The sequence below is a fragment of the Apodemus sylvaticus genome, chromosome 3, assembly GCF_947179515.1.
Source record: "Apodemus sylvaticus chromosome 3, mApoSyl1.1, whole genome shotgun sequence".
Taxonomy (NCBI): domain Eukaryota; kingdom Metazoa; phylum Chordata; class Mammalia; order Rodentia; family Muridae; genus Apodemus; species Apodemus sylvaticus.
In genome coordinates this window covers 17,973,357-17,997,666 of record NC_067474.1, presented here as the reverse complement: position 1 = coordinate 17,997,666, position 24,310 = coordinate 17,973,357, and the positions used below count along the sequence as shown (strand labels likewise).

The 24,310-nt window shown below is 43.8% G+C and overlaps 1 protein-coding gene and 1 long non-coding RNA gene across 5 annotated transcripts in view; one reads left to right on the top strand and one right to left on the bottom strand.

The window, feature by feature from the left end:
• Positions 1-16,415, bottom strand: part of Lyn (LYN proto-oncogene, Src family tyrosine kinase) — a 107,913-nt gene extending 91,498 nt beyond the window's left edge. For all 4 annotated transcript variants that reach the window (XM_052176017.1, XM_052176020.1, XM_052176016.1 and 1 more), the window contains exon 1: positions 16,184-16,415. The gene's annotated coding sequence lies outside the window, so the exon portion shown is untranslated. The remainder of the gene's footprint in view (positions 1-16,183) is intronic.
• Positions 16,416-16,541: 126 nt separating this feature from the next.
• LOC127680517 (uncharacterized) lies at positions 16,542-19,489 on the top strand. Its single transcript, XR_007976961.1, has 2 exons — positions 16,542-17,110; positions 17,400-19,489. It is a non-coding gene; the product is annotated as an uncharacterized LOC127680517 (long non-coding RNA).
• The last annotated feature ends 4,821 nt before the right edge of the window (positions 19,490-24,310 follow it).

The window sequence follows — 24,310 nt, the reverse complement described above, 5'->3', positions numbered from 1 at the left end:
GACTCCTTAAATCCAAGGAGTTTGAGAGTGGCCCAGGTAACATAAAAGGACCTTGGCTAATAAAATAAAATAAAATAAAATAAAATAAAATAAAATAAAATAAAATAAAATAAAATAAAAGTGCCAGAACTACACAGAAAAAAAAAACAGTCAAAAACTTCTATGGTCTAAATAATTACTAGTTTCAACAAAAACAAAAGTAAATGTTAAATGTTTACCTAGCCTCTGTTATGTTTAGAAATATCCACAGAATTACAGAAAAACTTCAAAACGAACGCCTGTCATTAATCACCAAATCCCACAAGGCTACAGAAGATGTGACACAGTGGCTTGCTAATGTTACATGTCTCCAACTGTGGAGCTGGGCCCTGAGATGGGTGTGTACCTACCTAGTAGTCCTCCCTGGTGCTGCTTGTAGAGTCGGAAAGGGTATTGAAGAAGCATCAGGCAGCCCTCACTATGTCTTGTGAGAACCCCAAGAAGCTGTGGACCAGTCTGTTTTCTAGGTGGGGAGCCCAAGGCTCACTAATACCTCCTCTAAAGGAAACCTGGGAGGGACATCACTGCCACCATCCCCACAGCACAAGTGGACATTAGAAGGTAGCAAAGCAAGATAGGACAGAGGGCACAACTCCAAGGTAGGGATTGAGCCCTGGGTTCCATGTCCAACACCAGATAAGAACTGAAAACTTGGTTTCCCCTGCAAGGCTCCCTCCTAGTGATATTCATTCTGGGGTAGACGACACTACAGTATAAATCAGACCTGAAAAGTCTGCAAAGTTAAGTGAGTTACAACAGAAATAGTTCAGTCTGAGATACATCAGAAACTCTGAACAAATCATTCAAAGCACTTGCCTGGCACTTCCAGGCTCAAGGGGTCCTACAGGTGGGTGAGCCTAGAGACAAAAGCTATCACATGTGGCTTATGTAAGAAAATGTAAACACTGATTGAGAGAACAAAGCCAGAAAACAATATCGGTATTTCTTAACATTTGTTCTTCATTTTGAAAGTAAAATAACTATTTGCTGGTTATGATGGCTAATCTCCACTGTCAAGTTGACCTATTTTTACAATCACCCAGGTAACACACCCCAGGGCCCAGGAGGGTGTTTTCAGAGGCTTGGTTCAAGAGGGAAGACCTTCTCTGTCTGTGAGAAGATCTCTCCTATTGGTTGAGATGCTGGACTGAATAAAAAGTAGCAGCAGAGCAGAGCCTCATCTATCATAACCGGAGCTCCATCAGTCCCTCAGTCCCTCACTGCCACCCTGTTCCCCTCACAGTGGACAGGCTAACCATGGGACAAGTTAAACCATCTCTACCTTAAGCTGCGCCCACCAGGTATTTTATCACAGCAATAAGAACAGTAACTAGCATACTGACAGCAAAAGCACTTTTGCACAGCTAGAGAGATGGTTCTAATGGGTAAGAGTACTTACTGCTCTTGCAAAAGATCCCAGCATTTCCTTACCCATGGCAGGTGGCTCACAACCAGCCAAAAGTCCCTGAGCACAGACACATACACGCATAATTAAAAAGGAAACTTTTTTTTAAAAGGTTACTTTGAAGGCTTAGAGTATTGTATGCATCTCTGGTAAACTGAGTATGTTGGAGTGTTATGAAGCCCTGGGTTTTCCATTTAAGTCAAGGGATATCAGAGCTGAAGACTAATAGAGAAGGAAATACAAGTCAACTGCAGCCAGGCTACCAGGATCTTTACAGTCAAACTCCCAAGAACCACCTCATAGGAAGCCTGATGTCTATTTACATGGAGATACAAATTTACACTTTCTCTGTAGAATATTAGTTTTGGGCATTTTAAGAAGTGTGAACAGGGTAATGAATGTTTCTAATTAAAAAAGAAAAAACCTGAAATGCTTCTAAGTCTGAAATATCCATGCACCAATAAAAGCCACAGGAGGAAAATGTTAGCCCTGATCTCATGTGATGGGCTGCAGTCAAACACAGGCCCACTGAGCACCCAGGTTACAGAAGACACACGTTGAAAACAATGGGTTTCATGTGCAGGATTTAGAGCCTGTCTCTAAGGCATCTCACAGGTGCATATACTTCAAAAACAGAAGCAAATTCCAGAGCACTCTGTCCTAAATGGTGACTCAGATGCCACACTTCAACTGTTCTTTACGTGTTACGGAGAGGGCTGGGCTAAGACACAATAGAGGGGCTGGACAGAGGACTCAGTTGTTAGAAGCACTGGCTGCTTTCCCACAAGACCCAATGTTGCATTCCTAGCACACACGGTGGCTAACTCCATTTTTAGGGAATCCAGTGCACTATTCTGGCCCCCTTGGGCACCAGGCACACAAGTGGTGCACAGTGATATATGCAGCCAAAATGACCATTCACAGAAAATGGATAGGTCTAAAAGATAGAATAGAAAAACATTTCTTTCCTTCATATATAAAATCTGATTTTTCTTTATAACAACAATAAGAATCAAATGAATCAGAGTTTTTTTGTTTGTTGTTTGTTTGCTTGCTTGCTTTTTTGTTTGGGTTTGTTTTGTTGAGACAGGATTTCTCTGTGGAGCCCTGGCTGTCCTGGAAGTAGCTCTGTAGACCAGGGTAGCCCACGTGTACCACCATGCCTATCTCAAATACACTTTAATACACTGGCGGTTGTTCTTTATCATTTTGTGAGGAAAAAATTGGTTAATAAGGTCAGTATATAATCAATCAGCGAAGCTATGTGGTCCTTGAACTTAAGTAAAGCCAATTCTCTGATCAAGTAGTGTGGTTCTCCATTTAACTACTTTAAATAGAGGTGAGAAGCCCAGAAGTATACCTTTGTTATATTAGGGGTGTGTGCATGTGTGCGTGTACGTGTGCGTGTGCGTGTGCGTGTGCGTGTGTGTGTGTGTGTGTGTGTTTATACAATGTGCAAACAAAATGAAAACCAAAACAAAAAACAGAAAAAAAAACCTACCGTCCCCTTCACACAATGCTTGAGAGTCATCTAAGAACAAAGCATTTCCTGTCAGGCTTGGAGACACACCTGGGCTAAGGCAGGGGTAGCCTGAGTTAATGGCCATCCTGTGCTGCCTAGTGAGACTCTTTCCAAAAAGAAAGAAGGGCCTGCAAGGTGGTTAAGTAGGCAAAAGGTGATTACCACACAAGCCTGGTAACCCGAGTTTGAGTCCCAAAAGCCACATAAAATGGAAGAAGAAGAACACCTCCATTGACCCCCATGCACAACACCCCCCACACACACCTCTAATTCTCCCCTAGTCCATCTCCTGCTCCACTGTGTATGTGTTGGGGGGTGTTATACATGTACACAAGCTCACGTGAGTGTATGTCTGTGCATGTGCATGCCCCCATAGAGACCAAAGCTTGACATCAAGGCTTTCTCCTTTCGTCCTCTCCTCACAGGACCTGGAGATCACTGCCTAGCTAGGCTGGCTGGCCAGCGAGTCCCAGGATCCCCATCACTGAGACTGCAGGTGTGCAATGGTGGGCCAGTTTTTATGTGGGTTCTGGGGATCTAAATTCAGTTCCTCACGCTTTCTCAGCAAACACTTTTTAGACAGAATCATCTCCCCAAACCTGCCCTAACCTTTCCACAGTGAATTTCCCTTGAATTACATACACTTCAGTTTCTTCAACAGGATGGTTATGATGTCAAAATGCAGGACAGGGCAAAGTGATGTGTGCAGGAGGAGTCGGGGAACTGTTACAATGGAGAAAAGGCTGGGGAATACTATAGTTCAATCAAACCACAACCTGTAGTCCCAACAACCTGACAGAGTGAAGTAGGAGGATTGCTTAAACCCAAGAATTCTAAAACACTTCAGGCAGCACAGAGCCCATCTAGAGACAGACAGAACAATTGAGTAACAGCCAACCAACCAATAGCCAAATGTTTGCAGTAAGTTAATAGTCCTCAAAAAACTCCCAGGAATTAGTACAGTTTGGATGAGTGTCCCCCAAAGACCCTCACCCCCAGCATGGTGATACTGAGATGCGCTATACAGATCTTTTAGGTGGCTGAATCTTCCATGAGGTCATCAGGTCGCTTGGGGATCATGGGATATTGTTTCTCTCTTTCTCTTTGTTGCCCATGAGGTGTGATTGACTTGATCTATCATGCATTCCTCATCAGAGGCCCAAGCAATGACATCACTGGATCTTAGCCTAAAACTTCCAAACCCAGGAAGGAAAGTAATGTTTTCTGTGTGTACTTTGGGTACTTTGTCACAATAAGAGGATGTTCACATAGTTTCATTCCATTTTTATAACAACTACATGGAAGTAGTTGTTATACCAGACAAAGCTTTGTCAGTTCTATTTTTTTTATGACAGAAAATGAAGCCTGAAGAATTAAAGAAACATCAGCCAATATTCCAATATTAGTGCCAGAGCATGCACCACTCTCCAGTCACTGAATCTTAGCTATGACATCACACACCCTACTGACAATGGACATTTATCACAACTTATCTTGGTACTAGTCCACGTCCTACAGTCTTTGCCAAGATAAGCAGGAATCCATCTAAGCTGCTGTTTCTGCTGTCGTCCTGATATGCAACTGTGGCTTCGCTTGGAAATCACTCTGTTCTGCTCAGAGTCCTGGGTCCCACACTCTCCTCTATTCTAAGGACTCACTCCTTGCTCAGTCCTTGGCAGCACCTGTGGTTGCCAACGTGCCCTGGCAGTCGGAATGCAGATGCTAAACCTCAGCCTCTCAAGTGAAGAGACGTGAACTGAAGTCAAGGACTGACAGCCATCCACTCACAGCCTCAGCATCCAAGCAGGCTGGCACTTTGTAGCGTTGCACAGCCAAAATAGCTTTCCCACAACCCCACTGCCTACTATGCCCATATTTTATCTGAAATGAAAATTTAGGCTTTTCATTCAATTTTTAGAAACGTTTTAATTTTCTGAGTCTAGTTGTCTTTTAATATCAGTGGGACCACAAGGTATAAAGTCTGTAGTTGCTCAAATCTTTGGATGTTTAAGTCTGTTATGTAACATAGTATAGTATTTGCATATAGTCTATGCACATTTACTATCATCTCTTGATTATTTATGACACCTAATGCATTATAAGTATTATGTAAGTAACTAATATACTGTGTAATTCAGGGAAGAACAATCAAAACATCTGTAGTTGTGTGTACCAGTGTAAATTTTAAAAATATTTTCAATCCAAATTTGGTTACAAATGAAGATACAGAGGCAAGGGTGTGGAGACTTGGCTTTATATATGGAACAACTCCGCTTTTGAGAACCAGTGGCTATAACTGCCAGCTAATCCCATGCATATTTATGAGCGTCGAGCATCCAAGAAATGTTTTCTGAATGATGAATAAATAAAGCACAGCTTCATGGATTAACAAATTCCACAGGTTAAATTATGCTTCTCACCCTGCAATGAAATCAAATATGCAAAGTAGCCCACACAGAAACCCAACAGCCAGTAATGAAGATGCTGTGTTCCTTGACATCAGAATATGGATCCGATTTAACCTCAGAAGAAGATTTCTGAACTTGCAAAGCTTCAAAGGCTGGAGCAGACACTGGCGCTCTGTCATTCATAGGGTGCCTGATGTCAGTGAGTTGACAGAAACCACCCTGCCACATGGGCACATCTGCATTTGGGAACTAGCTTCACTGTGAGAACTGGGTAGGAGAATAACCTATGCACACATGGCTGGTGCCAACTAACTTTACTAGTTAATGGATAAAGTGAAAGCATTTAAATAAGGCACGGATCAAACTGAAGTGTGAGAAATACAACTGCATAGCCCGAGTGTGTAGCAGGGCAAGACCTGCTTCCTTCTCAAATGGCAATAAGCCCAGCATGCCGGGATTCTGGCACCAGCCAGACACGCAGCGTGAAAATCTGTTTAGTTGTGAGACCAGCTGGCTTTGTTTTGCTTTTCAGTTCCTTACACTGTGTTGTTAAAAAGCTACCTGCCTTAGAAACTGGACTAAAAGGAGAAGCAGGAAGGTGGATGGATACCTGTGGGACAGCACTGTGGCAGATAGGCAGTCCTGTGTGGGGAAGGGCAATTCCATGACAGCATGACTGATTCTTGGTCAGGCTGTCACTATCCCAAAGCCTACACTGCACCAGACATATCTTCTGTACATATCTACACTGTGTGAGTCAACATAAGATGTTCCACCATGAAAAAATTCCCCCTGAAGTCTACAAGGAAAACTTCCAACAGGAATACTCTTTCAAGGGGTTTGGGAGATATCTTTCTACATTTCTAAGAACTGAGTTCATATCTGTAGTACCCATGAGAAAAAAAAAACAGGTGAGGTGTAACCTCCCTGCAACTTCAGTGTTGGGGGGACAGAGACAAGAAGACCTTTGACTAGCCAGTCTAGCAGAAGCTATGAGCTCCAGGTTCAATGAGACTCTATCTTAAGAATAAAATCTGTGTGTGCATGGATGTGCAATGAACCCCTCCCAATGCACCCTCGCACGTGAGCACCCACATAAACTAAGAAATAGTAAGAATGTATATGTGCATTCTTTCAAGCTGTTTATGTAGCTCAGTAGTAAAATGCTTACCAGAGAGGGGGAAATGGAATCAATGAGAAACAGCAAAGCCATTAGGTCTGAAGACACCTTTAAGAAGCCATTAACCCAATGAACTCTGTGGGGTTCTCTAGGGAAATCCATGACAAACCTCAAAAAGGAAAAGAAAAGAGCCTTTCTCCTTACCTTCTATAGCATAGGCTCTATCTTAGCAAACCTCCCTCATTATCTTAACTTTTCTCTACTCATTGACAGCATACTACTTTGTCAGAAATCTGCAGGGTCTTTCACTGAGTGAGGTGATCATGTCTTCCACCGTGGTAGCTGGTTTGTATCAACTTGGCATAAGCCAAGACATGATCACTGAAAAGAGAAACTTTTGAGAAAATGCCTCCAAAACATTGGCCTGTAGATAAGTCTGTGAGAGTATTGTCTTGATTAATGGTTGACTTGGAAAGGCTCAGCTCACTATAGACAATGACATCCCTGGGAAAATGGCCCGGCGTGGCAGGGAGAGAGTAGGCTGATTAAGCCATGGAAAGCAAGCCAGTAACCAGCCATCCTCCATGGTCTCTGCTTCAGTTCCTGCCTCTGTGAGTTCTTGCACTAACTTCCTTTGATGATGGGCTGTCGTATGGAAGTATACAGTCAAGTAAACCCCTTCTTTTGGGTCATGTTTGTTTGTTTATTTACATCAATAGAAGCCCTAAGACACCGAAGACAGATACACAAACCAGCTTGATAGGCAAGCCTGAGTCAGAAGAAAGATGATTTGTCAAACTCAGTGGTGTACCTCAAGACCACTCTCAGTCCATATTTCTGCACATACACTTATTAAAATGTTTTTTTTTAGTAAAAATATACATAGTATAAAATTTACCCCTGAACTATTTTAAGGCTGTAACTCATTGGCACAATCATTGCTATCATCTATCTTCAGTACTCTTTTTATCTTGAAAAATTTAAGTTCCCTGCCCATTAAACAATATCTCCCCACCCCACCTCCTCAGAGCCCCTGGAAGCTACCATCCTACTTACTGGCTAGTCCACTGTGGATTGACTAGTCCATGAACATAAGAGCAATCACACAGTATTTTTCCTTTGGTAACTGGCCTGTTTCACTCTGAAAACATCCTCAGGGTTCATTTATGTGATGTCAAGAGTTAGCATTTCTTCCCCTTTTATGCTGAATAGCCTACTATACATACAGCACACTTCCCTTTGCTCCTTGGCTATTGTGAATTACCCTGCAATGAACATGGATGGCCATACATCTCTCAAGATCCCCACTTTTGAGCATACACCCAGATGTGGGATTGCTGCATCATTTCTTGAGGAACTGCCCTTAGTGGATACCCCATTTGACTTGCCTAGAACAAATGCTAAAGGACTCACGTTTCTCCACATCCTGAACATCAGTTTCTTTTCTCCTTGATTTTTTTTCCTTGTTTTTGAGTAGCCATACGGAGCAACTTTTGTCCTGTTTACATTTCTGGGATACAGCTCACAATTACTCTCAGCCTTGGTATCCATGATTTCACATCTGCAGATTCAACCAACTTCTGACAGAAAATATTCATAAAATGTGCCACTACTGAGCAAGTATAGACTTGTTTTCTATGTGCCTGGAGAGATGGTTCAACAGTTTAGAGGACAGACTGCTCTTCCAGAGGTCTGGAGTTCAATTCCCAACAACCACATGGTGGTTCACAACTTTCTATAGCAGGATACAATGCCCTTTTCTGGTGTGTCTGAAGATAGCTACATATACTGATACACATAAAATAACAAATAATTTAAAAAAGAATATCATCTAACAAGTATCTTTGCTCTTTCTGTATTGTTTTAGGCATGATAAGTAATCTAGAGATGGTTCCCTGAACTCCAGATGTGAGTTCCTTGAGTGGTTGTGGAACCAATTGCCCACAGATCACTAAGGACAACAGTGCTGTCCTTATGAGCAACCTGCAGATCACTCCAGTTGCCCCGTAGCCTGGGCAACTTAGAGAGACCCTTTCAAAATAATATATTTTTAACCCCAAATCCATTTATTGAGAGGGTTTCCTTTCCCATTATCCTGATTTGGGATGCTTTTACTCCTGTTTTCTCATGAAAGAACCTCCTTTGTCAGCCTTCTTTTTCCAACGTAGGCTGACAGCACAGTGGAGCAGACAACACAGCAGGCTACCCTTTGTGTGTGTGATTTAACAGCATCCTGGCTTTTCACATCATCTTCCAACCAGGAACTGGGTCTCTGCACCAGGAGTTTCTTCAGTGTTTCCTCTCCTTTTTCTGGCAGGGATTAGGAGATCCTTTGTGTGAGTAATATAATCACCTCTGAGTATTTTTAAAGGGACAGAGATTTGGCTTGGTGAAAGAATGCTTGCCTGTATCACACAAATATGTAAATAAATAAATGTAAAATAAAATAAGGATGAGAATTGGAAGAGGTAAGTACGTTGTAGAATGATTGCTTAGTATATGCAATGCCCTAAATTTAACCACAACAAATAAATAAATCATCACTCATTCATCCTCCAGAAAAAAACCACTATGAAGACTTTAGAATAAAAAAAAATTGATATGTAAAGCTTTTAAATGCTATTTTTCATCAATGAATTATTTAAGGAATGCTATCGTGTTACCTATCAGTTTGTATTTAGCTATCTTGATATTTATTTATTTATTTATAATGAAAGGAAGCATTTTGTCTTGGCATCTGATTTGGAGTGGAGCAGTCCATGATCCATTGGTGCCTACACTGTGGGCCTATGACAAAGAGGCACACTGTGGATGAAGCGTGTGGCCCAGAAAACACATTCGTCTCATCACTGTGAAGTACAACAGAGGAAGAGGGAAGCCTGAGAACCAACTACGGCTTCTAAGAGTGCAGCAAAAATGACTGTGAGATCTCCCATGAGGCCCTCTGGGAATTCCCACTTCCTCCACACAGCACCAAGCTGGGGCATGAAGCCTTAAACACAGATACTTTAGAGAACATCCCAGATGCAAATTATGGCAGGGACAGATTGATACCCACTTAAACATTATAGAATGTAGACACACCTGTATTAAAACAGTTCAGGGTACTTCATAAATGTATACAATTTTAATGTAATCAGTTAAAAATGTTTCAAAGTTTAATATTTTTATATATTTTTTTTGGAATTATAATTACAGTTTCCTCATTCTCTTTCCTTCCTTTAATACCTACCATGCATTATCCCAAATTCATGGCCTTTTTTCTTTAATTGTTGTTACACATGTGTGTGTGTGTGTGTGTGTGTGTATTCAACTTGCTCAGTCAGTGTAATGTTATCTGTAAGCATCTGATCTCAGGGCCTACTGCTGGTATTACATAAACAATTAGGGGGCTCGTCCCTGGGGAAGGCTATTTCTCCCACTCTCAGCATTCCTCAGTTGTATTCAGCTTTTAAAGAACACTTTTGGGCTGGGGAGATGGTTCCACGGCTAAAGCAGTTGCAGCTGAAACAAGAAGCTACAGGATCATCCACCTACATGTGATTCCAGTCTTGAAAGGAAGACAGGATGCCCAAAGACATTGGCTGGCTAGCAAGACTAGCTGTACTAGTGAACTCGTGGTTAACCTGAGAAACCCTACCCTAAAAAAATGATCTAGAAAAACTGAATAAGGAGTCCCAAACTCAGGCCTCCATACATGTTCCCCTCCCCGTTCCCCACCACACAGACAAACACATGAAGGGGGTGGGCATTTTGCCATATAAGGAAGCATAATCAAATGCTATGCCAGGCGTTTACATTTGGAGGCATATTCCTTTGTCCGGACATGTAACAGGTGGTGCTGATGCAACAGGTGGTCCTGCTCCCCAGTTGGTTATTGATCGATCAATACAGATGCTATGAGCCAATTTCTGGGCGGAAGAAAAGAGGCTGGAGTTCCAGGTCCCCGAAGGCAAGCTAGCAGAAGCAGGAGAAGAGGGAAATTTTTGCCATGCTTTGGGGGGAGAAAAGGTGACCAGCCCTGTTGAGATCTTGGGCGGAGTGAACATAGGCCATTTCCCCAGGCAGAGATTAGAAATGTAACTAAAGCTGAGGGAAGCTGTGGGTTGCTGAACAAGGAGAAAATAACTGAGCAACTAAAGTTGAGGGCAGATTTAAGATGCTGATCTAAGAGTATTGGAAAGGGCACCCTAGCAGCGGGAGATTAGACACGCCCAGCAATTGAGCCATAAGGCAGGTTGAAAAATAAGTTAGTCTCTCTCTCTCTCTCTCTCTCTCTCTCTCTCTCTCTCTCTCTCTCTCTCCTCTCCCTCTCTCTCTCTCTCTGCTTCTACATGCGCGCTTCATCTGCAGATCCAAGGGAACCTGGGTGGGGCTGGAAGAGCCATTTGCCTGTAGCAAAAACTACATGCTACATGGACACATGCCTCTTAATTTGTATTTGGATTGTTTGGTTTGGTTTTTAAGTGGGATCTCATTGTTTTGGTCATGCTTGCCCTAAACTCCAGAGCTCAAATGACTCTTCCATCTCAGCTTCTTGAATAGCTGGTCCTAGAGGTCTGTATCAACCTAGCCACCTGAATATGTATTTCTTTAATAAGCCAGACCCAGGTTCACCTCTGCTCACTTGCAGCCCAACATAGCTCTTCCAGCGGGCTCAGGAGGACTCCCAGCCACCCTGAAACAAAGGGAAAGTGCCTCCATTGTTTTTTTATGTCCTTTTGTTTGTCTGCTTCTGTTTTTATGTGCTGTAGGCATGAGTTAAGTATATTTCCAAGACAGAGGTTGTGCTTGTGGAGTTTTGACAGTACTGCTGTATTCCAAGTGTTTAACAAAAGACTGTGTAATTCAGGAACTTTAAAAACACCTTTAAACTACTATAGCCAAGATCATGTATTGTGAGAACATTCAAAGATTGAGAAATCTTCGAGTTTCCACAAGGGGAAATTTCAAAACTTGCATATCTCTGGTGCTAGAAAAATTAAGACTGTATATTTCAAAATATACAACTTCCTGCTGGAGGCCTTTGCCTGGGAAGAGTCTGTACCCTTCCCCCCTCTGGTTCACTCTTTCTCGCTCTTTTCCCTCCTTTCCTCCATCCATCCCCCTTGTCTCCCTCCAAAGAAAGCTGGCAATGAACCTGCAGACCAAGCAAGGCTAGTAGAAGGAACCCCAAAAGAAAAGCAATTCTGAGTGGTTTGAAGGGAGGGGCCCCACAGGCAAATGACTGGATGGTGTAGGGTGTGGGGGGTATCACTTCCTTTGTGCCTTCTCCCTCCGGCTGAGTTCTGTTCTCAGCAATACAGCTTTCCCGTGGAAAGCAGAAGTGGCCCTCCCTCTTCAGAGAGCCTCTCAGAGACCAGTTTCTCCATTCCCTTGGCCTCATGAGAGTTAACACTTACAGGAAGAGTGGGGTACCTACTTGGATCAAGCAACAAGTAGCCTTCAGGACTTCAGGAACCAGAGTGACCCACCTCTGCATGCTCCCCCGTGGACTCTCTGCACTCAGAAGTATTACCTTCAAATTGGTATAGCTTCACAACAAATGTTTTACTAGTACGGAGTGAGGAGGGAAGTAGAGGAGGCGTGTTCAAGAGTAGCTTCCAATCAGGAAGGTGAGTTCCTGGAATCAGAAAGTTGACCAACCAGGGACATTTTGGATGCTTACAAAACGGTGAGATTGGGCACAAAGGGAAATAATAACTTTGAAGTTTAAACTGTAAGAAAGAAAATAAAACAAACTGAAAAATAGTCCAAGCTACACACATAGGAAGGTTCCTCCTTGGTCCATAAGACATTTAGGAAATTGTCTCTCAAACTGATGTGTAGTCAGACATGGTGTCACACACCTGTAATTCTGCACTTAAAAATAGGCAAGCTATATCAGGAGTTCAGGGTTATCATCAGCTTCATAGTATGATTGAGGTATGTCTGGCATGTTTGATGCCAGGTCTTGAAAACAAGACAAATGACTGTATTTTCGCATCTGTGTAGTTTTATAGGACACTATTTATAACAACACCAATTAGGAATCTCAGCCTTATGAACTGTGATTGTGGGTACAATAATGAAAACAAGTATAATCTCTTCGAATAATTGGTCAACTAGCATCATGCCAATCACAGGGGTTGTGGGGAGAAGAATGTTTTTGTAAGATGGCAGGAGTCACCCTGGAAAGGTATCAACAGTTGATAAAACACAGTAAAGTCAGCAGGACTTCCAGAGAACTGTCCCAACTGTGAATACGACTTTCAAGAAGCAGTTTTATGGCAAACTACAGAATCAGTGGCTTATCCAATAAGAAGGATGGAGAAGGAGAGCCAGAGAAAAGCGAAGACTGACTGACTGAGAATGCAGGGCTAAGGCTGTGGCACTGCACTCGCCAGAATTTGATATAATTACGTAAGCTTGCTATTCGATATTACGAGAAACTCCTTCTAGCTATCTCAAGAGAAAGACAAGAGAAGGCGTAAGTCTTGACACTGACCTGTTACACACTTTCTAATCCCTCAGTTAACACCCCATTATCTATACTTGAGTGTCTTCCCTCAAATGGGAACTTAAATGTTAGAAATGACGACAGAGTTCAGTTTCACAATGTAAGCATCAGGAAACGAGGCAGCTGTAGAAATAGTTCAGTAGTTCTGACTGGAAAAGGAGCTTCCTCTTCCATTTCCTTCTCTTCATTAAAAGATAGGAAGCAATGACTATACATGAATCCCGAGATGCTGGCTTGCCCACAGCACACGCCCAGAAAGTCAGACACATGGTCTTCTACATGGGTCTTAAGGGTTTTCTATCTTCATCGTGAATGGTGCTCTTATCCTAACAAGCACAGAGAGCTGATAGAGTTCATGGTCAAGATATTTCTAGACATGGCAGAGAATTCTTTTGACAGTCCTTGGACATTTCTGGTTAACTATCAAGTGTTGTAACCAAGGCAGTTACAGTAGATACACAGGTTGTCAGCATAGCAGTTATTATAGACTGTAAATATAGAAGATGGCTTCCTGAAGACCTACTTCTGCATATCCCCACACTTAGTTTTAAAAAAAACTACCAGATAAGTAAATTACTTCATAATTCTCTTTCACAAATGTGTATTAAATAATAAATTTATTTTAAGTAATTGACTACTGGGAAAGTAGGAAAAACCTATATACAATATCCAAAGACCATTTAACCTCTTAATTGAGACAAGCTCCTGAATCTCTTTTTCATGTCTGCCCTGGCCTATCCTGTAGGGAAACATGAGGAGGATCCAAACGAAGACAACACTGAGAAAGCCTCAAAAGTCATGAACAAGCAAGCAAATAAACAAACAAACAAATAAAATGACGTCTCATCTTTATTGCTAAGAACTTCTCAAAAGGCTCCAGACTGGTTCCATTGCCAATATGTCACCTGTGAACGTCTTCAGCGTCGTGTTAGTCTATGTATCCGAGGGATCCTTGGTCCCAGTGCACTGTAACGATGTCTTATGCTGTATATGTGTGTATATTGTATTTCTATTTATGAAATCAGTGCAGGTTTATATATAATCATATGGTTTCAAGTAGTGTCTCTGTAAGAACTCTAATCTCAGGTGTTTCTATAATTTATTTCTGAACAGAAACACTGCAGGAACTAGTAGGTCTTGAAAGTGTCTGACTTACAAAGATGTGCAGGACCTCTTTCCCTGCTCAAAGGAAGGCCCTAGCCATGGAAAGGTAGCATCACAAAGCACCCAAAGACTCTAAGATAAATTAGGGTGACTACTTCCTCAGAAACTGCTTTACCTCCTCCAAGCCACACAGAGAACAGTCCTGACCATTTCCATTGAGAGTTCTGGTGCTATTCTAAAATTCCCTCCTACCCTTGTTACAGAAACCAAGACAGAAGCCCCCAGCTCAGTGTATTCAGAAGGCAGCCTTCCTTCCTCCTTCCAAGTAATCTTCACTGAATACTTATCAAGCACCAGGCACCGGGACTTCATGTGGGACAAGAGAGATAACATTGTTGTCCCGGCGTTGACATTGTCAGGATGAAAAGCCCGTGAACATGGACATATATCAATATAACTGCTGCTGCCCTGAGGAATGCTGACCCAATCCATGGCCCAAGTGACTGGTCTGAAAGTTCAACTCCGGTAAATGGTGACTGCACCACAGCTCAGTGTTCCTGCCTCCTGACCTCTCTTCGTTCACGTCTGTTGTCCTGTCCTGTTCTGTGGCTGAGAAGGTTACTCCACTTACATACAGACTCATCACCAGGGTGAGCCAGCTTTTAAAAACAACAACAAAACCCCCAAATCACCCTGCCTTTCTCCAAATGGATAGGCAACAGTCTTAGGGGGGGAAGAGAGTTTCCTCTCACTTAGGAACGGCTCAGGAAGCACACACACAGAGTCTATTTCCCTAAAACATGTTATGGGTGGTGACTGCACAGAGAGAAAACACCCTACAGCCACCCACTGAGCTTCAGAGCAAGTCGTCCACGGTCTTCCACGTTAGGTCATAGGGCCTCTTGAAGTGAGGGCGCACCTTTCTATTTATTAAAAATTTCTATTAAATAGATTTTCAAAAGTCAGCTAGCTCATTCAGACATGTGGTCTCAGGTTTAAAAATCACCAAACTGCCAACCACCAACGACCTCCGTCTTTATAATCAGTTGTACCAGGTAACAAGGAGAGAATGTCCGAGGACCTTCAGTGTACTAAACCTACAAAGTAGGTTCGTTGTCAATCAGGACGAAACCCAAACAGGGAACTTCAATAATCCGCGCAGTCACATACAAACTGAGAGACTGCATGGCCTAGATTCCCACCTGCTTTCTGAACAGCAAGGAAGTTGGGCGGATTAGCATAATAATTAACAAAACACGGGTACACCAAGAAATGAAGAGACAACCACAAGCGCCCAAAGTATTGGGAAGAAAACACTACACCAACAGCATAGGGAAGCCACTACAGTCAGCCAAGATAAGCAGGCGAGTGGGAACTGTCTCACACACCCTTCCCCCATTCTGAAGGAAAGGCATCCCTGAATTCTTAAAATAACTCTAGCTTCCTCTTGGCCACAGCGTCGGACTACTCTGCCGGCTGACAGAAGCCGAGCTCCGCGGGAGGTCGAGCTCCAGCCTCGGTGGCAGTCTTTCGACGTCACCACCTTGCCTCAAATCACCAGGGACCTCAGCCATCAGGCAAACTTAGAGAGGCTGGGGTCAACCCCCTCCCCATCCCTGGGAACTCAAGGTCCGGCCAGGAGACTAGATACTGGATCCCAGGTGACTTTGAATCCCCACCGCGCTCACTTTCCAAGTGGACTCAGGCTTTCCTGCCAGGCAAGAGAAGCTAAAGCCGGACATGCGAGGGACTTGACGCCAAGGACTCAGGGGCGCCCACCCTGTGCGCACTTCCCACCACGCCTCCGCGACGCTCCGCTGCGGACACCTGCGGCGTCGCCGCCCCCGCGTCCCCGCTCGATCGCGGCTCCCCAGGCTGGAGGAGTCTGGATGCTCTCACCACCCAGGGCGAGCACCAGCGCCACCAAGAAATAGTGGGCGACTTCTGCTGCGGGCGCTGTGGCTGCACCGAAACCCTGGCTCCCGAGCCAAGAAAGAGACCTGTGCTCCGGTCTATGACCCAGCCCCGGTCAGTCCCTGCCCGGTCCACCCTACGCACCCACCCTGCGCTCAAGTCCCTGACTCACTCGCTCGTGGTGGAAGTTTCGGGGCTGCGGAACTCCACGGTGACTTCAGTTAAAAGCTGCTCACGCGATGGGATAGCCCTGCGGGGCCCGCTGGGAAGCAGCTGCGGGCCCGGGTCTTAGAACGCGTGGCCGAGGCTTGCTGGCACACTGCTCCGGGGACCGTGCCCGGCCTGCAGCAAGCTACTCGCTGCAGAACGTCAGCCGGGAGGCGCCCAGGCCCGGCTCGGTGGGAGAGGAACTGGCTGTCGCTGGGCTCTGCCGAGAGGTCCCAGCTACTTCCTGGTGCTTGGATTTGCATACTGTGCTGGGAGGGCGGGGAAGTGACCGTTTGGTTCCTGTCCAAGGTTTGGTATTTGGTATGGCCGTCGCACAGGGTTTTGCAAGCAAACAGACTCTGGAGACCCAGCATGCAAGTTGGGAGAATGGGAACAGCCTCGGAAACAACATTCTCCTTTAGGGCTGCATGGAAGATCTAGGGGTTCTCAAGGGTCATGAAAAACGTTCACCCTACTTTGCTGTTCCTTAGGACCTTCCTTAGGTTCCTTCCTCAACGCACTGTGTGCCTAAGTAGCATGCTCTGGTCTCTGCAAGTGTTTGGAGCTTTCCAGAGAGAAAAGGGTACCAGCGAGTAGATGTTTGGAGGGAAGGGGAGCACAGCGTGGGGGGAATCTTTTCTTTAACAGCCAAAACATCAGATTCCTTAAAGGTGTACAAGGAGTGCCCAAGATCTTCACTGGATGAGGAGAACTCGCTATGGAGTTAAAAAGCGTGTCAACAGCTGAAAACCTCCAGGGAAATGGAGCTAAGACTACTTATCAAGAACTGCTCTCTGTAGCAGGTTTGCATTGTGGTCCTGGTCGCTGTTACCGCATTCCTAACAAACGCTGTGTCCTGGCGTCCCTACGTGTACACAGTGCTTGGCATACCGTAGGTATACAACCAGTGCGTGTGGTAAGATGGCTTGTTCAAATCAGAGTTTTGACTTGATAAATGCCCCTTACTGAACCAAGGTATACAATTAGCCTCAGTCACCATGATACTCACTTAAGCTAATCTGACTTCTGTTTTCTGGGATTCCCTAATTGCAGTAAACAGGTCAGAACAGCTGCCTTGTAACAAAGTTCAGTACAGCTGTCATTTGTTACTAAGGAAGGAAGACTAACATTTGCAAGCATAATGATACATCCGATTTTGTTGTTTTTCTTTTCTTTTTCAGACAGGGTTTCTCTTTGTAATGCTGGGTGTTCTAGAACTCACCCAGTAGATTATGCTGGACTTGAAATCAGCGATCTGCTTCCGAGCGCTGGAATTAATGGTGTGTACAGCATTGCGTGGCCCCTCTGTATTTCACACAACCAGGGACTACGCAGATTAAGATGGTGCCAGAGATTATAATGGAACTGAAAACTCTGTATCAGTGATGTCATCGCTCTCAGTGTGACAATGCAAGACAGCTCTACAGAGTTTGTGATGATGCTGATGCCAACAAGCCCACTCTACCGTTGTTTACTATGACTCTTGGTGGCATCAAGAAGGACATAAAGTGAATGACCTGGAGCACTTAGGTTTAAGTGTACGATGTCCACCAGAAGACAGAATCATGCAAGAGCACACTGCTTAGAGTGTCCCCATCACTAAACCACAGGAATACCTCTTCAACCAAAACCCGTAAGAAGGGGGTTATCCCTATAATGAACAGTGTTACTGTCAACTGTCCTGCTGAAGAGTAGCCCAGTGGGTTCTCAAGTTCCCTAGATGACTCTAGAACAAGATGCAATTGGGAGCCAATGGGAGAGCCTCAGCCAAATGCAAGTTCCCCATTTTAGTACAGCTGGCATAAAACCTATTGGTTTTAGAGGACTGTACTTCGAAATGAGAAAGTTCACTTTGCTGGAAGGGTGTGGGAGAGTTTTCCAAGGGAACCAGGAGTTCACCCAGATTTTTCTGGGAAGGAGGTGATTAGTGGCTTCTTTGTCATAACCACCACCAGGATAGTCCTCATGACCATGTCCTGCTTTTATACTACGTAGGGGAAAAAAGCTCAACATTAATAGGCAGGTTGCCCACATTCGCTCTGTGAAGTCCATGTGTTAGATTTGAACCTTGTACTGTGTGGGTGACATTGAGGCTTTTTACTCAGTCACTTTCCCAGCCTGAGATGCCACAGACAGAGCCTCAGCTAAGAAGCCCCAGCCCTGCTTTGTGTCCCAAAGCAAACACGGAAGCCCAGCTCCAAACCATGCTAGTTCTCTGACATTATGAGGGGGCAAACAAGCTACCTAAACAGTACGTTATTACAGCTGAGCCGCATAGTGATGATCATGACACCAGTTACATAATTATTGTTTGAATCTTATTAAGTTAATCTGCCATTTGATGACACACAGAAGGGTACTTCACAGTAACTGCACCAAAACAGTCAACTACACATTAAAGATTGCCTCATCCAGCCAGATTAGAGGTTTCCAAAGTCTCTCGGTGCTGTCTGGAAGGGAAGGAGAACCACTGTGACCATGCGTCTGTTCTCTCTGAGGGAAGGAGACTCCACTGGCCTCAGATCTTCACCACGGATGCTCCTCTCCTTATCAAGCTGGTATCTCCTCACAACCTTAGCATCTGCTCTACCCTAAGTTCAAATTCTACAAATGCCAAACCAGGTTTCTAAGTGGCCTTATGGTCTCTACGTGTCTTAAGTTTTAGGTAGACATAATTTCAGAATTATAGGACTGTATCAAAAATAACATGGATATAGTTATATGTATGGAATAGTGCATATTCTTTGCCCAATTCCCCTGCTGTTGACATTTGACCATACTTTTGTTCCTCAGCATTCTCCCATCTCTCCATGTCTTCCATCCATCTCTCTACTGCTAAATGATCTGAACTGTTATCTGACAATTAGAGGAATAATAACCCTTGCCCTCTAAATATTTCACCCTCTATTTCCTAAGATAAGATGTCTGTGGCTGGAGAAATGGTTCTGTCATTAAGAGCACTAACTGTTCTTGCAGAGGACCCTGGTTCGGTTCCCAGAACCCACAGGATGGCTCACACCAACATCAGTTATTTCACAGAACTCTCTGAGCTCAGGATTCCCTCTTGAGATTCAGACAATATCTTTCTGGAAGGGCATCTCTATCATAAAGTGTTATTTTCATTCTTAGTACAAGAGGGAATCTGGAGGCAAAAGGGGCCCATCTCTCCATCTGTCCCCCTACTAGGAAGGTTAACTTTGATCCCTTGGTTAAGTGGATCAGTTAATTTCTTTCTGTTAATTACTTTTGAATAAAAAAGAGCTTACTGGAATTTGATTGTTGATTTAAAAAAATACTGGATAAAAATCAAGGAGAAAGTGCCCCGACCCCAAATCAACCCATGCTCAGAGTAGTTTGCCAGTGCTGTTTAGTCAGGAGGCTATCCGCAGTGTGAAAACAGCCGGGTAAAGCAGGAATCATCCTGAAGGAAGCTGGCACTGGGAAGAGGCTGGCCTCTCTAGCTACAGAAAAACACTTCTCTTAGGAGAAAGCGTGGCCACTTCCAAAAGTAACCCTAATAACGCAGACTTTGATCTGAAAACATGGAGAGACACTTGATTCCTGCTGGAAGAGGTAGCTCCAGTAATTATTGCCCTGCAAGTTGAAAACAGCAGATAAGTCTGTAAACATGCAGAAATGGGGTGGGGCAGAGAGTTCAGGGAGAGACTCCATGGGTGAAGAGAGGATGGCAACCCCATTCTCAAACAAGACCAGGAATATTGCACAGATATGCAGGGTCACAGCTACAGAAGGGAGTAGCCACTGAACCCATCCTTCCCTCCATCTTCTCTCCTTCTTCCTCTTTATCCTTTTCAACCTCCTCCTTCTTATCATCCCCTCATCATCTTCCTCTTTTTCTTCCTACCTCGTCTTCATTTATTTCTTTTGTTCTTCCTCTTTCCTCCTGTGTCAGAGATCAATTTCAGGGTCCCATGCAGGTTATCTAAGGCTAGCCAATCACTCTACAGCTGAGCTCCATGCCCAGTCCCAACTGTGTCCTTCCAAGTTCTCCTCCTCCTGGGTTGTTATGTGTAGTGGTGGCATGAGCCAAGGATCCAATGCAGAGCTTGGCAGCAAGCTGTGTCGTGCTCGCAGATCTCAAGGGGATGGCCTTGAGTCCAGGACCCCCCTGCTTCTTCCGACCTCAGCATAAGCCTCCGGCTGCTGCTCCTTTTTACAGTTCTAAAAACATAGTTTTCTGCATTCTATCCCTATCCCTCTGTCCTCCCTTTTACTTCGTGTTCCAGAGACTAATTTCAAGTATCTAAGAGCATTCCATCATCCGTGAGCCTAAGTACCACCCACAGGACTGCAGCCACCCAGGATGGCTTTCTTAGAAAGAATGTGTGTGTACTTACCCATGTCCAACATGGTAGTAATTGGAAAACACAAACCTGCATTTGTTTCCAGGAAAAATAGCAGTCTTTAGCATAAATTACTTACAGATGCAGAGAATTATTATTTTTTAAAGGAAACAACAAACATTTTGTAATAAGTATTATAAAATATTATCGGTGCTGGCTAACTTTATGTCAATATGCTAACATTATTTAGGAGGGAACCTCAATTGATAAAATGCCTCTATAATATTCTGATGTAGGGCATTTTCTAATTAGTGATTGATGAAGAAGGGTACAGCCCACTATGGGTGGTGCCATACCTGGACTGGGGTCCTGGGTTCTATAAGAAAGGAGGCTGGAGTGATGGCTCAGATGTTAAGAACACTGACTGTTCTTACAGAGGTGCTGAGTTCAATTCCCAGCAGCTACATGGTGGCTCACAGCCATCTGTAATGGGATCTGATGCCCTCTTTTGGTGTGTCTGAAGACAGCTACAGTGTGCTCATATATATAAAATAAATAAATCATTCTTTAAAAAAAAAGAAAGAAATAACGGAGGCTGAGCAAGCGATGGGGAGCAAGCCCGTAAGTGGCACTCCATGGTCCCTGCATCAGCTCCTGCCTCCAGGTCCCTGCCCTGTCCCAGCTTCTCAGTCATCGCTTTGGTCATGATGTTTCATCACAGCAATAATAACTCTAAGATACCATCTATGCATGAGTTTATCAAATACTGATTTTTAGCAGGAAATCAATGATACTGTTCTGGTCTTCACAGGGTTCTTTCCATGTGTGTGACTCGGTTCATGTGCCCAGACTACCGGCGTGCTGTGACGCACAAAGAAGAAACACTTCTCTAGTGTTCCCCAAGCATGGAAAGGGATGTCTTGTATCATGGTCACTTGGCACTGGCATGGCATCTTGTCTGAAATACCAAGAACTGTGTTCTCCAATTGCTGCTGTTTGGCCATTGTCATAAATATGGCAGTAAAATAACATCAGCCATAATTCAGAAGTGATGGGCATGGATGCTTACGCCCCGTTTCCAATGTGAACACAAGTCCAGCCTTTTGCTCTGAGGTTGGATGACTCCATATTGATGTCAATTTTTATAGCAATCATTTTTTGTTGTATTTTGTTTCATTTATTTTTAACTTCACACTTATTGAATAACTGTTAATACAACCTGAAACTACTGAATCCCAAATAGATGATTTTTCACTTTTTAAAACTTGAGTTGTTTAGGTTTCAGCACCAACAGACCTGATAACTCCCCAATGAAAGCCTGACAGTAGTTTGACAGCACTTTCTCCACTAGGAGTCCACCTGCTTAATAGCAGGTTTCTTCTCCCAAGGGACAGTTTACTGCCCTCCATTTGAATATGCTGGGCAAACCAAGTGGTGACAGCAAGAGAGTCATCTGTGCCGCAGTCCATACAGCTGTCCAGGAGGCAGTTTTCAGTACAAGAGTCTAGACAATCTTCTGGTGTTTCCATAACCATCCCAACTTAGCTCCATTAAGCAGTGCACCTGTACTGTGAATCATGCCTTCTGCTGTGCTGGGGCCAGCAGGCACTGAAACTCCATTCTGTGTGCTTCACCCAGCTTGGTCATTGTTGGTAGAGGTAGACCCTGGCCTGTTGCTTTCTGAGACAAGGTCTTGTGACATAACCAAAGATGGCCTCAAACTTGCAATTCTCCTACCTCTGCCTTCAAGGTACTGGATTTACAGGCATAAACCACCATATTCACTCATAACAACCTTTCATGTTGAGCCACTGAGTCTTTTAAGAGTCTGGTCAGTGCTGCTGTCTCTCATTCATGGGTCCATCTTCTCAGGCAGTCCTAGGTCCACTCATTAATAAGAAGTGTTATATTAATTAATTTTTTCCTTTCTCTTTATCTCTTTCTTTCTCTGTCTCTTTCTTTCTCTTTCTCTCTTTCTCTTTCTTTCTTTTTTTTCTTTTTGAGACAGTATCTCACTACATAGCCCATGCTAGCCTTGACCTCATTGTATAACCCAGTCTGACTTAAACTCATGACACTCTTCCTAAGTCAGTATGAGTTATCACATCCAACTTGTATTCTAGTCTAAATAAAGTTGTTGACAGCTATCAGGTGAACATGGCCAGTTGAGGATGTTGATAATTACTTTCTTTATCTTAATAGTTTGGTCTTCATTAGCCAGTGTTATAACATTTATGTGTATATGTATATTTGTAATGGCTATCTGTATATGCCCATCTTGAATGTTCAGATTCACAGTCTACAGCCTCTTTGAATAAACTTAGCATCTTATAGCACTTATGATTTTGTTAGAAGACACAAAAAGAAAGTGGATGGTGGTGGCCCACACCTTTAACACCAGCACTCAGGAGGTAGAGGCAGGCTGATCTAAGCCAGCCTTGTCTACAGGTTGAGTTCAAGGATGGCTAGAGCTACACAGAGAAGTCCTGTATCAAGAAACAAAACACACTCAACCAAAATAAAACATGAAATAAGTCCAAGAAAGATGGAAGCCAGTTGAGCATGCTTTGTTTGCTACTAGTTCCTGCACTTGGCCAGCATTGATGTGAGAGAAAAAGCATGCTTCAGAAGTGGATAGACTCAACTGTGTGGGCAATGCTGATGCGCTATAACCTGGTGCTACATACTGGCTTGCTCACCATGGCTTGCTCAGCCTGCTTTCTTATAGAACACAGGACCACCAGCCCAGCAATGGCTCCACCTATAATGAGCTGAACCTTCCCCATCAATCACTATTTAAGAAAATGCTCCACAAACAGGCCCATAGCCTGATCTTATGGAGGCATTTTCTCAATTGTAATTTTGTCCTCAGAAATGACTATAGTTTGTGTCAAGTTGCCATATAGTAGCCAGCACAACAACCTTCACAGCAAAAGTTAGTTGTTTTGAATTTACTTTTTACATTTACTTATTTATTTGTGTGTATGTGTAAGTGTGTATTTGTGCACATGCACTTGTGCTGGGAGATGTTTTTGTGCACTGTGTGTTCAGATGCTGATTGCTGTACCCAGAGATCTGGTTGTAGTCCAGACATTGGCATTGCCATGATATTTGGAGCATCTCCTGTCTTAAGGATATGTAAAACTTCTTTTCATCACCTCTGATTGGTTAATAAAGACCTGATGCAGACTATGAAGGGTCTGAAGAAAATAGGGTGCAACTTCTGATCCCAGTCAGGGGATCCCAAGCAAGATGAAGAAAAAAGAAGAAGGAGAAGGATAAGAAGGAGGAGGAGAGGAAGAGGAGGAGAAGGAAGAAGGAGAGAAGAAGAGAAGAAGAAGAAGAAGAAGAAGAAGAAGAAGAAGAAGAAGAAGAAGAAGAAGAAGAAGAAGAAGAAGAAAGAAGAGAAGGAAGAGGAGGAGGAGGAGAAGGAGAAGGAGGAGAAGAAGGAGGAGGAGGAGGAGGAGAAGAAGAAGAAGAGGAGGAGGAGGAGGAGGAGGAGGAGGAGGAGGAGGAGGAGGAGGAGGAGAAGAAGAAGAAGAAGAAGAAGAAGAAGAAGAAGAAGAAGAAGAAGAAGAAGAAGAAGAAGAAGAAGAAGAAGAAGAAGAAGAAGAAGAAGAAGAAGAAGAGATTCATCCTAAGCAGGTGGTCAGGGGATTCTCCAGGAGGTTACCACGAGGAGAGGATGGATGGAGCAGGAACAGCCAGGGCAAGAGGAAGATGGCAGCCAGCACCAAGTGGCTGGGAGGTGACTAGGCAGCAGGCAGCCTTAAGGGGTTAGAATAGAT